The sequence below is a fragment of the Phodopus roborovskii genome, unplaced genomic scaffold, assembly GCF_943737965.1.
Source record: "Phodopus roborovskii unplaced genomic scaffold, PHOROB, whole genome shotgun sequence".
NCBI classification, from domain to species: Eukaryota; Metazoa; Chordata; class Mammalia; order Rodentia; family Cricetidae; genus Phodopus; species Phodopus roborovskii.
In genome coordinates, this window is record NW_026126447.1 from 10,316,542 (window position 1) to 10,334,014 (window position 17,473).

At 37.7% G+C, this 17,473-nt stretch overlaps 1 pseudogene; it reads left to right on the forward strand.

Moving 5' to 3' along the window:
* The first annotated feature begins 9,475 nt into the window (after window positions 1–9,475).
* Window positions 9,476–10,869, forward strand: LOC127224837 (phosphoglycerate kinase 1-like; annotated as a pseudogene).
* The last annotated feature ends 6,604 nt before the right edge of the window (window positions 10,870–17,473 follow it).

Below are 17,473 nucleotides of genomic sequence, written 5' to 3' on the forward strand. Positions count from 1 at the left end.
GAACCAAATGGACAAACAACACTAAGTGAAAATAGGGGCACAGTCCAAGTGTTTACAGCCAAATAAATAACTGTTAATGTGGTGATTTAATTAAGAATGGGTATCATAAACTCATATATTTGAATACCTGGTTACTAGGTAGTAGATCTGTTTGAAAGAAATAAGAAATATGATCTTGTTGAAGTAGATGTGTTTTTTTAAGAGGAAGTGAGTCACTGGATTTGGACTTTGAGGTTTCAAAAGCCCATGCCCCATAATCTCTCATAATCTCTCATAATCTCTCTCTCTCTGTCTCTCTCTCTTTGCTTACAGATTAGGATGTAGCTCTCAGCTACTTTTCCAGCACCATGCTCACATGCCACTATGCTCCCTTCCATGATGAATATGGACTAGTTCTCTACCCTTGTGAGCAAGCCACCAATACGTGATTCCTTTTACAAGACTTGACTTGGTCATGGTGTCTCTTCATAGCAATGGAACAGTGAATAATACAGCTACCTACTTATCAGAAGATATACTAAATGCTTTATATGAAATATCCTATTTAATCTTCAAAACCAATTTTAAAAATTGCTATTGTATTATTGTCAGTATATAGATGAAGAAGTTGGAGCTTACAACTCTTAAATAACTGTCAATTTTCCATTGCTGCAACAAAATACCTGAGATCAATCAACTCAGAGATGAAAATGATTATTTTGGCTCACAGCTTCCAAAGTTTGAATCCATGGCTACTGGGAGCCTGTTTAATTTGTGGCAGAGAATTTTGGTGAACCAAACTGCTCATCCAACAATGGCGACAAATCAGAGACAAATATAAATAGATGGTTGGCCCAGGACAATATACACTCTCCAAGGATACTGATTTAAGGCATTATCATGCTTATGGCAACTAAGACCTAACTACTAAAGCTGTACCACTTGCTAAAAGTGAGTTTAGCTATAAATCCTTGATGATGGTGCAGTCTTCATGATCCACTTACCTACCAAAGGCATCAACTCTGTGTCTTCAGCTTCGTAGTGTACCTTTATTCTTGTCACTTACCACAATTGACTCTAACCATGTGTCAAATGTCTCCGGTCATGTGTCAAAATCAAAACAAAGCAAAGCACTGTAGTTGAAACAGACAATTGAATGAAAGATGAAATACATACAAAGCAATATTCTCCTTTGAAGGAAGGAAGCCAGCAGAGGAATATCTCTTTTAAGGACAGTAATAATCATGAGACTGAAACCACTCATTATTCTCAGGTACATGACATTTGGTTGACCTTGTGGAATGTCTGCTTGATCACTGTCAAAACTATTTACTGTGCAGTTTTCACATATCTGTCCTGTGTTAGCAATATCAAGTTTACATTAGACTTTAATATTTTATAGAAGTTATGAATTTCCCCTTTTCTTCCCTGTCAAAATAGCAACCATGCATTTATAGATGAACATGATGGAACAATTGGTCTGTGAAATATCCTGATATTTGTCATAAATCATGTGTATACTTCTGATAAAGATGCAGAAGATACTGATGGCTATCTGCTTAAAGTCTAGAGTAATTAGAAATCACTTAAAGAAGTAATGGAAATTTTTATGAGAAAGCCTAGGAACATATTAGTAAACCTACAGAAACTTTGTCCTGCTGGACTGGTTGGATTTGAATTTTGTTCCTTTCTTCTCATGAGTGATTTTAAAAGGACATTTATTGATTCTTTGGGGACAAAAGTCATTTTGTCTCTAAATCATCTATCCTTCTCAGTGCTGTTATCTTTATAAGTATGTATTGATGATGGCTATTTATACCCAATTACTGTATGAGATCTCATGAAAACACATGTGGAAAATCTGCAAGGTAGCTAGAATTCTCATTTCCATTTTGTAGACACATACAGAGAAACATAAAAGCAACTTATATTAAGCACCATGGCCCAGAACTGGCAGAGATGGCTATTTATACCCAATTACTGTATGAGATCTCATGAAAACACATGTGGAAAATCTGCAAGGTAGCTAGAATTCTCATTTCCATTTTGTAGACACATACAGAGAAACATAAAAGCAACTTATATTAAGCACCATGGCCCAGAACTGGCAGAGGTGGCATGTGGGTATAGTCTTGATAGGATTTAGGATCACCAGGAAAATATACCTTTCTGTGTGTCTGTAAACATGTTTACAAAGAAGTTTTATGGAGGAAGGAAAACTCACAATATATATAAGCTACCTATGGGTCATATTCCAAGTTGAACAAAATTTTAAAAAGTAAATACAGAAGAGGGAAAGTGAGAGGGCTATCAGGATTAATCTTTTTCTCTCTGATTTCTCACTACAGATTCAATGTACTAACCACCTCACTCTTGCAGCCAGGTTCCCTGCTGTGGTAGATAATATCCCTTCAAATTGTGGGACTCTTACCTGGTCCCTCATTCAAATACTATTTACTTTCAGAAACAGACTCACTTAAACATAATGTTTTCCCAATTACCTGTATGCAACTAAAAGTGATCAAGTTGACATTTAGTATTTACACTCAGTCTCTTTATCTATAATCAAATGAGCATATCATAATCTTCAAACCACATTTGTAAACGCAATTTTTTATCTTTATCATTATGTGAGAATATATATATATATATATATATATATGTGCATATAAATGTACATGTATTTGTGTGTAGGCATTCTTTTACCTATCATTTATCTATAACTCTATTTATTTATCTGTCATTTAACTCTGTAAGAAGAGTTCTGTTGAAAGCCTGCCACCTCTAAGCTGTATATCTCTTGTGTATTGATGTGTTCATAGCTATGTGAGGTCATAACATTCTTTATAAATAAAGCTGGAAACAATGAATGTACATCTTCAAATTTTACTTTAGAAGATCCAACTATTTTGAAATGAATGCTATCTCAAGGACTAGAGTATATTTTCAGATCCTGCCAAGTACAGAAAGGAATATGAAAATAGTTCATTTTAATACTATGCAAAGAGGAAGCAGCAGGTATAAGGTAATTTAGAAATAATTTTCAAGAATTGTAGGATTAAAACTGTATGCTTGTAACATTTTTCCCATGGATTCTGAGAACGACATGGAAGTAAGGAGAGAGAAGCTTTCCTTTCGTAGAAAGCCTAAGTTTCTCTGACAAACATCACTAGTACAGAACCCTTCTTAACAGAAACTGAGGGAACACACCTAGTGAGACTGGCAAATCCAGATCAGAGACTAGTAGAGCCATTTTTTTATTATTAATTAAATTTTTTCATACATTTTATATCCTGACTACAGTTTCCTATCCTTCCTCTCCTCTCATTTCCTTTCTCTTACTCCCCCCCCAACCCCCTATCCTCTCCTCTGTTTCTGTTTTAAAGGCCTCCCAAGGGTATCAAAAGCATGGCATATCAACTTAAGGTAGGACTAAGCTCCTCCCCTTGCATTAAGTCTGGGCAAGGCAACCCAATATAAGGAATAAATCCCCAAAGCCAGCTTAAGCATTAGGGACAGACCCTGATCCCACTGCTAGGAATACCACAAATAGGCCAAGCTACTTAACTGTGCCACACATGTAGAGGGTCTAGGTTTGTGAGCTCCCAGGAGTCCAGGTCAGCTCAACATTCCTTACACAAATAATATATTTTATATGTTTCTGTTCCAAATGTCCTAAGAAGCTTTTTTTTTTTTTTTTTTTTTTTTTTTTTTTGAGATAGAGAACCCTGTCTACATTTCCATATTTTATCTTAAAGAACAAGGTTATGTTCAGAGTATTTAAAATTTCACTCCTATGGATCAGAAACACTCCCCAGTTTCCTTTCTCTTCCATGTTACAAGCTATAGATTCTAGAGATCATCATTCATTCTCCATTCTTTTTACTTGATCTGTTTTTGATCACGCGTTCCTTACATTTTTATTAGCATAAAAAAATAGGTGTCAATGTGAAAGTTTCATATAAAGAGATTTTTGTCATTTAGCCATCCTTTTTCCCCTTGTCAGTATATTTGCCTGTCTTCTTTTTCCCTCAGAGGTTGCAGCTCATAATCTCATATCTCTGTTCTAAGCTTTTCAGTGATGTGGGTACCACTTCACAAATATTGTAACCCGATTAATAAATTAACAGTAGCCTGAAACCAGCCTTAATGAGAACATTTAAAAAGCACAGAAAATAAAACATGGGTTAAAAATCAGATTTATAATTTGAAGTAAGATTACACCAATGAACATGCCAAACTGGATGGAGAAAATCCCACAGAGACTCAACATTACACAAAGAACTACAGGAAACTGAGGAAAGCTAGAAAATAGAGAGGTGGTGTAACGAGTACAGGTTTTTCCGCCTGCCGCTGTCCGGTCTTGTCCCGCCGCTGCGCCAGCCCCAAATAACACACTGAGACTCTGTATTTGATACAATGCTATTGGCCAGGTGCTAGTTTCTAATAAAGTAGCTCTGTCTTAAGTATTATCCCCTTTTGTGTTAATCTATGTATTTCCATGTGGTCTTCTTACCAGGAGCTGGCTGCCGCGTACTGCTCTCTCCAGACTCTCCATCTTGACTCCTCCTAATTACTTCCTCTTCCTCCTTGTCTCCTAGTCCCTCCTATCTTCCTTTCCTATTGGCCAACAGTGCTTTATTATTAACCACTATGAGAAACATATACATAATGGCATCTCCCATCATCTCCTCTTTTCTGTTTAAATAAAAAGAAGGGTTTTAACCTTAACATAGCAAAATATATCACATAACAGTTATCAAATAAGAATCACAGTTAACAATATTTAGTCCATCCATTAACATTTAGCAAGATTAAAAGAAACTATTCTATTATCTATCTTATCTTTGTGAGTCTAAAGTCTATGTGTAACTTATCTTTAATCCTAACTAAGGAAAACTAACTACAACTATCTGTCTTTAACTTCTTCAAAGACCACAGAAGGATAGTATGTAAACTCTAGAAATGACAGAGACATTTTGCCTTGTCAGTCACCTGAAGTTCTTCTGTAATCTTCCATCTTCAGCTCATAGGCCATAGTATGTCTGGCAGACTCTTCAGCAAAGTAGAAAACTTTAAACTGTCTTCTAGTATTGGCAGTTTGTCAGTCACTTTTTTCTGTGTCCTGTATACTGTCTCGCAGACTCTTCCATGAAGCAAGAACTCTGTAGCAATGTCCATCTTGAATCACCAGTCACTTTTCTGTGGATCCTGCATGTCCAGTTTATATAGCACAAAGTCAAACATTCCAGACAAGAGCAGTATCTTGTCCAAATGGTTAGTCTTGCCATATTGGAAGTAAACTCCATAACGAGTTTCTTCAATGTCCATCTTCCTTTCTGACGCAGGTGGTATTGCCAGGAACAATTATGTCTCACTGTCAAGAAAAACCCTAAGTCACTTTAAATGCCATATTCTTTAGGTCTTTGAAAGGTTTGAAGAATGTCTACCTATCTCAAATATGGTGGCCTTCTGCAGAGAAGAACACATCAACGAGTTGTGCAGAGCCAAATGGTCAGCCCTGGAAACATGCTTGCAAGTATTTTGATATGGGAAGAATGAATTATACTTAGAAATATCTATTTACCTACCTACTTACATATATCTTATATATGCAACAACAGTTATAAAAAAAGGCCATGAATTTGAAGAAGTGTAAAGGGTGGTATATAAGAGGGTTTGAAAGAAGGAAAGAGAAAGAAGAAATGTTAAAATTAAATTAAAATATCAAAAAATAAAATATGCAACAAAAAAGTCACAGAACTGGTTTTAAAATAGTTATTTGCCAATTTAAACATAGGAAAAGGACAAAAACTTTTATTATCTTTGTTCTTAGAGTATACCCTTAGTTACTGTGCTATGACTGTGAAAGTGCTTGCCTCACATGAGGAGAACTTGAATTTAGATCTCCAGTTCCCATGTACTAGTATGTGTCTGTAATTCTAGCCCTGGAGACAGGAAGATAGGTGAATTCCAAAGGCTGGTTGCTAGGGGATTATAGTTAAGAGATTTCATGAATCTCTGAAGACATTTGAACTTTATAATTTTAAGCATTGTTGAGACTTTGATCGACTAGGAGACTTTTGAAGTTGGATTAAAATTGATATGCTGAAGCTTCACCTTCAAATTATAACATTAGGAGGTGGGGCCTTTAGAGAGTTAATAGTAATTAGATTGGGAGAACATAAATGGAACATAAAGATAGAACCAACTTCTCAATTGCCCATCTAACATGGAACACAGTATAAGTTGTCACTGATGCAAGCTCTCACCACACAACAAATATCCAAGTGCATGGATTTTAGGCTTCTTAGCCTAACAAACTCTCAAGACTGAGATATTTTTGCATAAGAGCAGCCAAACATATGATATTGTTACTGCAACTTGAACAAACTAGAGCAACATATTAAAGTGAACTTCATAAAGGTTTTCTTAGCAGTAAAGTACATTATAATAAAGTTATAAGTCTATAACATGGTTTTGTGTATTTCTGTGAACTGTGTGCAAGTATGTGCACTGTGTGTGGAGGTTAGTGGTCAAAGTTGGGGCTTCCATTTCTCTAAACCTTCATTTTTGAGACAGAATTTGTTACTGAATCTAGAAGTCATTTCACCAAGAGTAGATGGACAGTAAGCCACAGAGAAATCCCTGTGTCTATTGCTCCAGTCCCAGCTGTGTACAATCACATCTAGTTTATTATTATTTTACTGGAGGTGTGGGGCATTGAATTCAAGCCCTATGCTTGCACAACCATCACTTTACCTATGATTCCATTATTCCAGCCCCCATAATGTTTTTAAACAAGAAATCCTATCATGTAGCCATAGTCTTTACCAAGATAAAGAATATCTATAGAAAAGCAAAAACCTGCTGCTGGGGAGATGAAGACAGGTGGATTGCCAAGACTTACTGGCTAGACAGACTAGTCTAATCAGCAAGTCCAAGTCCTAGTTTTGCCATTACAAAGAGCTTCAGCTAGGTGCACATGTATAATATTTGAGTGTTTTTGAAAGCTCCTAGCATTCTAACACTTGTGAATTTAGCAGAGCAGGCTTCTGTTTTGTTTTATAGGCTCTCTTGCTCCTGCAGTCACTCCAAACTAAGGTCATAACATTCTTCAAATTTCTTAAGAGGTCAGGCCTGTAGACTCCTTAGGGTGCTTTGATCATTTATTTGGTTAGCATCAGAGAATAAGGACTATTGATTACCTTGTATTCTATGCAGACCTTTGTGTACAACATAGATAACTTGAATGGCATTGATGTTGCCTCTGGGATCTCAGTGAACACAGAGATGGTTCTCCTGGGATCCTGGGAAATTGTAGTACTAAACAGCAATGACAAGGATGTCAACTACCATCAATGAAAGGAGAAAGAAAAAGAATCTAAAAAGAAGGATATTGTTAAATAATAAGACAATTGGGTACTTACATATTTATAAAGCACCATCACATACAGCAGCTGTTATAGTAGACCAGTCCTATGAGGTAGCTATGGTAAATACAGAGACTCAAGAGGATGTTCACACTCTCAAAGCTAGCATCAAAGCCCAGGAGTCCTCAAATATTAGTTCTTATAGAATGCACTTTGTGTCAATGAGTGCTAAAATGCCCCTTCTCTTTTACCCACACATTTCTTTTAATGAAAATTTTCTTTCCTAGACTGAGTGAACAAGAGATTCTATAGTAGTTTCTGACTGTGTTTGATACTTTTCTTGTCACCATGACCAAATATCTGACATGAAGCAAATGAAAGGAGAAAAAAAGTTTGTTTTCTTTGCTTCAGAAAACTTTGTTAAAGAGCTTCAGGAGATGCAGTTTATCATAGCAGGACAAGCAGCTCTGTGGTTCTTTGAGTATGTGGTAGCTACTTGCTCTAACATATCAACTGGCAGGAAGAGTGAATTCAAGCCTGAATCAGAGATAGGCTATAAGCCAAAAGGCTTATTCCCAACAGTGCACTTTCTCTAGGGAGGCTCCACCTGTTAAAGTTTCTACACTCTCCCAAAACAACATTAGCAGAAACCACATTCTCACACACTTGAAATTGTGGATTACATTACATATTCTAACTATATCCGAAGATAGCTACATTGCTATTGTTAAGACATTCTTCATTTGGTTTCTAATTTGAAGTAGAAAAAAACTGAAGAACATTAAGTAACATTGGAAAAAATGGATCAATCTATGGCTCCGCAACTTACTCAGATTAATCAATTTTAGGGTACATGAGGTATTTTTTTTCTCAGAAACTTTTGTTCCCCAGGAAAATAGTTTTTGTTGCCAGATAGATTTGTGCCAAAATGACACACTTTTCAAAAATAAATATTCCTTGAATTTTATGTTTAGATAGTAATTATTTTTCTTATTTTTGGAATAATATTACTTTGTCACTTAAAAGTAAGATACTAAGAAAACAAGGCAGAATACACACACACCACACACACACACACACACACACACACACACACACACACACACACACACACCACACAAAACTACAAAGATGGCTCAGTGGTTAATAGCACTAGCGGCTTTTCCATAAAAACCAAGTTCTTATGGAACCCAAATCTAGAAGTTCACCATGTAAATCCAGTTGCAGGAGATCTGAAACCTTCCTCTGGCCTCTATAGGCTTTTGCATACATGTAGAATTCACTCACATAGACATACACATATGTTCATCAATAAAATAATGAAAACAAATCTTTAAAAATGGTTTTTAAAACAATTGAAAATGTTCACAGATAAAATATTCATTTCCTAATTGATAGACTGAAACTCTATGAAATACCAAAATACTAGAATTATTAGAGTAGAATTCTCATTCAAATCATCGAGAGTTAGTTTTGAGGTTTCCTTTAACTAACTTTCTCCCTCCTAAAGGAAAACAAATCAAAGATACCACTTGACACACAGAAGGAAACATTATTTCTCAATCCTGAAAGAAAGCCAAGAGAAACTGCCTGAGGACAATTGACTACATCCAAGAGTTCATCTTCTTTTGCCTGAAGATTTATTGAGCAGATATCCATTTTTCTTATCTTCATGAAAGATGATATAAAACATATCTAGGGGAAAATTCTCAATTGCATGAAAGAGGATAGGATGCTTTTTACATCTTCCAAAATTCTTTTCTTAGGTGATATGTAGGAAAACAGTTGGAAACCTGTGAGTTCATATGCTGAAAAAGAAGGCACTTTTTTGAGAAAAGTGTACATGACATGTATATTCAACAGAGTATGGTTGTTTATAATGTTATTTCTAAAATACCTTGTTCACCATTGTTTAACATTGTATGTCCAGTAAACTCCTGTGATACACATTACATCCTTTTGTTTTTAATTCTAAGCTTCATTGATGAATCCAGTATGTTTTACTCAAGTATGCCATAGCTAATTTTGCCAACCAGCATCACCATAATTAGTTAAAATAGGCAAAGGGTAGAAACACCAGTGAAAGCTCTTTCTCTGGCCCGAGCATGTTCCTACTGTGTTGCCAAAATGTTGCTTTCTAACAAGCTGACTTCGGACAAGCTGGACGTGAAGGGGAAGCGGGTCATGATGAGGGTGGACTTCAATGTTCCTATGAAGAGCAACCAGATAACAAATAACCAAAGGATCAAGGCTGCTGTCCCAAGCATCAAATTCTGCTTGGACAATGGAGCCAAGTCGGTGGTCCTTATGAGCCACCTGGTCCAGCTTGATAGTTTTCCCATGCCTGACAAGTACTCCTTAGAGCCAGTTGCTGCAGAACTCAAATCACTGCTGGGCAAGGATGTTCTGTTCTTAAAGGACTGTGTGGGCCCTGAAGTAGTGAATGTTGTGCCAACCCTGCAGCTGTCACTGTCATCCTGCTGGAGAACCTCCACTTTCATGTAGAGGAAGAAGGGAAGGGGAAAGATGCTTCTAGGAATAAGATTAAAGCTGAGCTGGACAAAATTGATCCTTTCCGAGCCTCACTGTTCAAACTTGGGGATGTCTATGTCAATGATGCTTTTGGGACTGCATACTGAGCCCACAGCTCCATGGTGGGTGTGAATCTGCCACAGAAGGCTGGTGGATTTTTGATGAAGGAGCTAAACTACTTTGCCAAAGCATTGGAGAGTCCTGAACGACCCTTCCTGGCTATCTTGGAAGGAGATAAAATTGCAGACAAGATCCAGCTAATCAACAATATGCTGTACAAAGTCAATGAGATGATGATCGTTCGTGGTGGAATGGCTTTTACCTTCCTTAAGGTGCTCAACAACATGGAGATTGGCACTTCTCTGTATGATGAAGAAGGGGCCAAGATTGTCAAAAATTTCATGGCCAAAGCTGAGAAAAATGGTGTGAAGATTACCTTGCCTGTTGACTTTGTCACTGTTGACAAACTTGATGAGAATGCCAAGACTGGCCAAGCTACTGTGGCCTCTGGTATACCTGCTGGCTGGCTGGGCTTGGACTATGGTACTGAGAGCAGCAAGAAATATGCTGAAGCTGTGTCTAAACCTAAGCAGATGGTTTGGAATGGACATGTTGGGCTTTTTGAATGGGAAGCTTTTGCCAGGGGAACCAAGACCCTCATGGATGAAGTAGTAAAAGCCACTTCTAGGGGTTACATCACTATCATAGGTGGTGGAGATACTGCCATTTGCTGTGCCAAAGAGAATACAGAAGATAAAGTCAGCCATGACAGCACTGGGGGTGGCTCCAGTCTGGAGCTACTGGAAGGTAAAGTCCTTCCTGGGGTGGATGCTCTCAGCAATGTTTAGTATTTCCTGCCTTTTGGTTCCTGTGCACAGCCCCTAAGTCAACTTAGTGTGTTTTTCACATCTCCATTTGGTGCTAGCACAAGATTCAGCTAGTGGCAGAGATGCAGCACCAGGAACCTGTAAACAGTTGCACAGCATCTCAGCTCATCTGCTCATCAGCATTGGGATTTGTCTACATTCTTCAAGATCCCATTTAAATCCCTTAGTGGCTAAGTGCATTCTAGAGTGCATCTATTTATAGTCGGCCTGTAAAAGAAAGTGAGCTATAAAAGCTTAGCTCTCTTTGACTAGCTTCTGGTTAGCTTGGCCACTATTTATGATGCAGCATGGAAATAAGATGAAATTCCAGCTGTTGGTTTGGAGAAGCTGATGCTCTATTAATAAAGATGTCCACTGGGGGTGGGGGGAAGATATACCAGTGAAGTAAGAAAAAAATTAAAAATCAGTGTGTTATATGAACTTAGATTGAGGCCACAGTAAGAAAAATCATATGATGATGCAGAATTTTCTCATTTGTTCTATTCACTTATTCAAGTATAGCTAGTATTTAAAATTCATAAACTTAGAATACTGCTGTTTTCCAAATGGTGAAGTAAATCTAGCTCTTACTTTGGTTTGAAAGAATACCAAGTAGGAAACTGAAAATTACACCATTAGCCAACAATAATTTTCCAGAACACATGACATATTTATTGACATAAAAGAGACCAATGTTAATTGTCTAATATAATGTTTGTATAATAGTAAGATACAACAGATATGGTTGATCCTGTAGTTAATAATTTGAGTTAGGAATAAGGCAAAGCCTACAGCAGGAATTCTCAGCTTTTAGATTAAGGATCTAAATTCTTTTTGGGGTGGAGGTTTCAAGACAGAGTTTCTCTGTGTAAGAGTCCTTGCTGTCCTGGAACTTTCTTAGTAGACCAGGCTGGCCTTGAACTCAATCCCAGCACTTTGGGAGGTCGAGGCAGGTGGAGCTCAGTGAGTTCAAGGATGTAAATTCTAAATTCAATTCTCTCACAAACTGCCCACATTTAATCAGTGCAAATGCTTCAACTTAGAGTAAAACCAAGGGTTTTGCTGAGGTGGCTCAGCTGGTAAGTTTCAAAGTCAAGCAACCTGAATTCAGTGCAAAAAATCTACATGATAGAAGAGGGGAACATATTCCAGCAACTTTTCTTTAATCACCACATACATATAAATAAATGTATGCTTTTAAAATGTTTAAAATAGACTGCACCTGATTTTTTTAAAAACAAAATCCAAGCAATTTAAGTATGCCAATGTCCTAACACAGTAATATAAGAACAAGGAAAACTGAAATTATTGATCTCACATTGGCCTCTAATGAGACTGAGTTGGATAAAAACCCAGACAAAGAATTCAAAATAGTATAAGTATATTCAAAGAAGTCAAAAAAAAATTTTTTGCAAGACTTCCAACCAGCCACTGAAAGTTACATAAAATAAGAAAGTCAACAAAAGATACAAGAAATGCTGAATTAAGAAAATATATAATTCAACCAAAAAGCTCCAAAGAAAGCCTCACCAATAGAATGAATCAAAGAACACACAGAATAACTGAACCTGAAGACAAGATAGAATTTCAAATAAGTACAAATATGATATAATTAGAAGATGTGAAAGATATTTTTATGGGATGTTATATAAAAATACAAATCTAAGAGACAAAAAGTAAAGGATTGTGGGCATAGAAAAAGAATTTCATTCTAAACTCATAGAAAATATTTTCAATAAAATCCTGACAGAAATTTTCACAAAGTTGGGGAAAGCTATAGAAACCCAGATACAGAAGGCATTTGGAACACCAAACAGACAAGAAATAAAAAGAATGTCTCCTCATATTGCTATGGGGTACCAACCTAAAGGCCACTCTGCATGACCAAAGGTCAAACTGAGAGTCTGTATAAAGCAGCCAGTGACTACCTAGACAGAAACACTTCCCACAGGGCAGCCCTGAGTAGACATTACAGGAAATTTTTAAAGACAACAAATATAAAAATTCCATCCTGGTTGGCAGTGGCAGGGGGAGGAAAACAAACAATTAGTTGGGGCATTTTGATCCTGAGTTTCCAGAACAGGTTTGGGTACTTTCCCATTGGACTTTTCAGCATATGAGGTAGAAACCAAAGATGGCTTCAGCTAAGATGAATAAAACTTTATTCTGTTATATTCCCCATTGGTCTTAGTGAATGAGTCAAACCATGGACTCATACTATTATCAAGAGTAGTAGTAGTAGTTGGTTGTAAGGATCATTAATTTGATTCAATTAATCCCTTGTTTTACATAATTGGCCAGGCAATTTAAAATACAAGGAACCATGGTTAACCCAGTCAAAATGAGAATTAAAGGCCAACCATTGCTGATAAAGTAGTTAATCAGAGGAACCAAGAAAACAGTGACTGTTACCAACTATCTGATTCATGCCTCTCTCTCTCTGTGTCTCTCCTTTATATTTTTTCCCAATCAGAGCAAGATTTTCTCTAATTACTCTTGATTGATGAGCATAGAAACAATGGGTTTCTCCTAAATCACACACATTCCTCCTTGTCTCATAAGAAGTAAGCCTCTCCAATTTTGTAGGACCACTTCTGCAAAGGATATTAACTTTTGTTCTAATTCAGAAATGGGAATATAATACCAGTGAGTCTTGATTCATCTGTCTACTTAGTTCTTTAAAGTTTTATTCCCATGATAGAGGTTGAAGTACCTATAGCTATAGAGCCAGTAATCTGAGCTCCAGCTCCAATTAGAATTGGAATGAGAACTGGTGAAGCATGTTTTTCATAGTTCAGGGCCCATATTAAAATGTATTCTACCTTCCTCCCATTATGTAGATATACCTGGGGAAGAATCTATTAATACATGCTTACAAAGTCATCTCAGAAGCTCATGAATATTGCTTGTGCCCAGATGAACTATTCTGTAAGGCAGAATAGCAAGCATGAGAATAATGGAAGTGCCTAGATTAAAAGTCCCTTTTAAGGTCTCTAAATTTGGGCTGTTCCTGGCTACTGTGAGTTTTATTAGTCAATGGGCTAACAGGTTTATCATTTCTTATCCCTATGTAATATGGGCACCATAAGTTTAAGCAAGACCAGCAATCCTGGTGTATTTCTTAATTTTACAGTATCCATAGGCTGGGAGACTATGTCAACAGTGGCTGTAGCTTCTGCTGTCTTGACCTGGGTGTGGTAGATTTGTGGTGTAATACCAGCTACTTTAACAATGATAGAAGTGGAGAGAACCATGGTTTAGGATCCTTTTCAAATAGGTCCAAATGACCCTTTGGCTACTTGCTTGACCAAGACTTACTAGGCTTGAACAAGAGAAAACTGATACTGGGCTCAGAGGTGGGCAGAGTCTCTCAGATAATCCCATGAACAGCCTTTATGGAGGACTGGAGGGTCTGTAGTGACTTAAGAAAGAAATAGTTAAGAAGTTCTGCCTGCTGCTGATCTCTGAGCTGGAGAAGCAGTGGGGGAGGCCCTCCAGACATAATGTCATAGGGAGTAAATCCCACCTTACATGGAATGCAGCTGGACTAAAGTAGAACAAAGGGAAGGAGTAAAGCAAAGCAAAAGGAGTATTCCACTCTTCACAGAACTCTAATGAAAATTTTATTAGAGATTCACTTATCCTGTTCATTCTTTCTAGTTGTGCAGAACTCTGGGGTCTATATGAATAATGAAGTTTACAATCTATGCATAAAATGTTGAGTATTAATTAAGAAGTTTTGGATGAGAAAGCTGGGCAATTCTCAGACCCCATTGCTAGGGAGAAACCAAATTGGGGACTAGTGCCTGTAGGAGATTTTTAGCTACTATTTAAGCAATTTTAGTCTAGATGGGGAATGTTTTTACCCACCCAGAAAAATTATCTATATAAACTATGAAGTACTTGTACCTTCCCCTGGCAGGCCTATAAGCATTAAAGGTTGGATGGAAAGGAATCCTGAAAGATGGGAGCCAAGGAATGCCACAAAGTCATATCATACAACAAACCTGACAGAGGTTTATTGGGAGGGGGAAAAACAAGAGGGTGGCTGCCTCTGCTTGGGCAGGAGACAACAGTAAACTTAACAGAATAGAGGGCTTATACAGAGCTTCTTAGGAAGGGGATGTAACTTTTCAGGGTACATATTTCTTGGCAAGAGATTGGTAGGATTTCATATCTAGACATTGGTCTTGTTACTCTGTAGGGTAGGGGCAGTGTCAAGCAATTAGTGTAGTTAGAGTTTTCAGCATATAGAACCTTACAGTTAGAAGTCCTTGAGAAAGGGACCTGACTATTCCAGTGGCTCAAGGAGCTTACAAATCTAGATTTTGGTGAAGTTAGTTTCCCAGAGTTTGCCAGAGTGCTGGTCTCTCATATAGACCCCTTTCTGGGAAAGGCCCTCTGTTTGGGGCCTTAAGAACAGACCTTGAATCTGGTTAAGACATCCTCCACTGGACTGTGATTCTCGATATAACATTCCTTGATCTGAGCAATGCAGGAAGTTTTATGGACCTCAAATGGGTAGCCTGGTGAAGATCAGTTAACAGAGTACTGCCAATTTGTTCAGGAAGAATTATCTTTCCCTTTTATGTCCTTGACCAGCCTGTGGGTTCAAGCTGTCAATTCCTTCTGGGTTTTTGTTTCCTATGTCCCCTTAGTTATACCATAGCATCTTAAGTGGCAGTGGGTTAGGGTATGTCACAAAATTATCCATAATCCCACTGGTGGTAGAGCCACTTAGTGAACAGCCAGATCAGTGGCCTGGTTACTTCTTTCCTGAGGGTAGTTATCCTTTTGATGTTCTTGACTATAGAAGATAGAAACTCATAGGGGAAGCCAGAATGACCAGGAGTTTATTTGTCTGCTTCTTTCACTAGAAAGTCAATAACTGTCATAGCTCTTAGACAAGTGAACCATCCTGAGGCTACAAAGTCCAATCATTTGGACAGGTATTCCTCAGGGCATTTCAAGGAACCTAAAATTTAGGTTAAAACCCCATTTTGCAAAGCCTCTTTTTTCAGAGACAAATGGGAAAAAAGATTGTGAGATATCTCGATTATTAGGACTGGAACCACAGTCAGAGCTGTTTTTAAAAGTTTCAAGTGCCTTTTGTTCAGTCTCATATGAGATTAGGGGCTCAGTACCCCATTTTGTTCTGGTGTATAGAACCTTTGCTCTTTCTGAAAACCTTGATATCCAGAGGCAACATGACCCAACCACACCTAGGAACTCTTGAACCTATCTCTTCTGTGGAGATATATTATTCATGATCTGATAAAGCCACTGGGGACCAGAATTCAAAGCCAGCCACAATAGTTACCTATAGAAGCTTGGCAATAGTGGCACACACCTTTTATGGGAGATGTTATTCTGTAAATATGTTACTCTTATTGGGTAATGAATAAAGCACTGTTGGCAAATAGGAAGGCAAGATAGGTGGGACTACAAGACAAGGAGAATTCTGGGTGACATAGTAGGGATTCAAGATGTAGAGTCTTGGGAGGAAGAGGTCCAGACCCTGTCTCCAGTAAGATAGACCACGTGGAAATACTTAGATTAATAGAAATTGGTTAATATTTAAGAGAGAGCTAGCCAATAAGAAAGACTAGTAACAGGCCAACAGCTTTATATCTAATACAATATTAGATATACTTTGTGTATTATTTGGGGCTGCTGCTGCAGTGGGACCTGGCTGGCAGGAAAATTGCTATTAACACATCTTTAATCCCAGGACTCAGGAGATAGAGGCAGATAGATCTTTGTGAGTCCAAGACCACCCTGAGATACAATAGAATGAATCAGTCTAAAAGAGCTCATGCCTTTAATACAAGCATTAGAGTTGTATAAGGAAGAAGTAAAGGGTCTCGTGGGAGATAAAGTTTACAGTCACAGAGAAGACAAGATCTCCCATTTCAGCCTTGGTGGAGGTAAGAATTAGTCGCTGGTTGTGTTGCTTCTCTGGTCTTCATCTTGAAGCCCAATATCTGTCTCTGGGTTTGTATTATTCATGCTACATTCCTAGTCTTTGGAGTTGGAACCTTAGGGATGAAAGAAATCCTATCTGCTGCTCTTTGTGCTTCCCCTCAGTTGGAAGCCAAGATAGGTAGTTTCTGATATATAAAGTTGGGCTTTCTTAGCAGACACTGTATAGTCTCATGTCTGCAACTCTTGTAGTAATCCCTCAGTGGCCCTTTTACAATTTACTTCAGTTCCAGAGGCTAGCTAGAAGTCATCTGCATACTATTCTATAAGAACTTGGTCCCAGAAATTTCTTTTGGAAAAGCAGGAGTTCATGATAAAGAGTTGGAGAGTTTTTAAGTTCTTAGCTCAGTCTGGTTCTGGTCCAAGTAAGTTCTAATTTTATTCTGTGGCTGTCTGTTCAAACACCAAATAAGGGTTTACCCACCATTGCCAATGGGAATCTGAAGAATACATCTTTCAGGTCCAAGACCTTATATTCCTATTTCTCTGGAGGGTTCAGACTCATGTGTGTATGTGTTTGGATCTAGATGATGAATGGTCTTGACTCCCTTATTAACTTCTCTTAGATCTTGGACAGGTGTATAACAAAGGTCCACAAGTAGGAGATGTGTATTCCAGGGTGACTGGTAGGGCAGCAGTATGCCTACTTCTTTAAGCCAGGCAATATGTGCTACAATTCCTTTTTTTTTTCCTTCTGTGGCAATAGGGTATTATTTATTCTGCATGAGGTATAAACTTGTT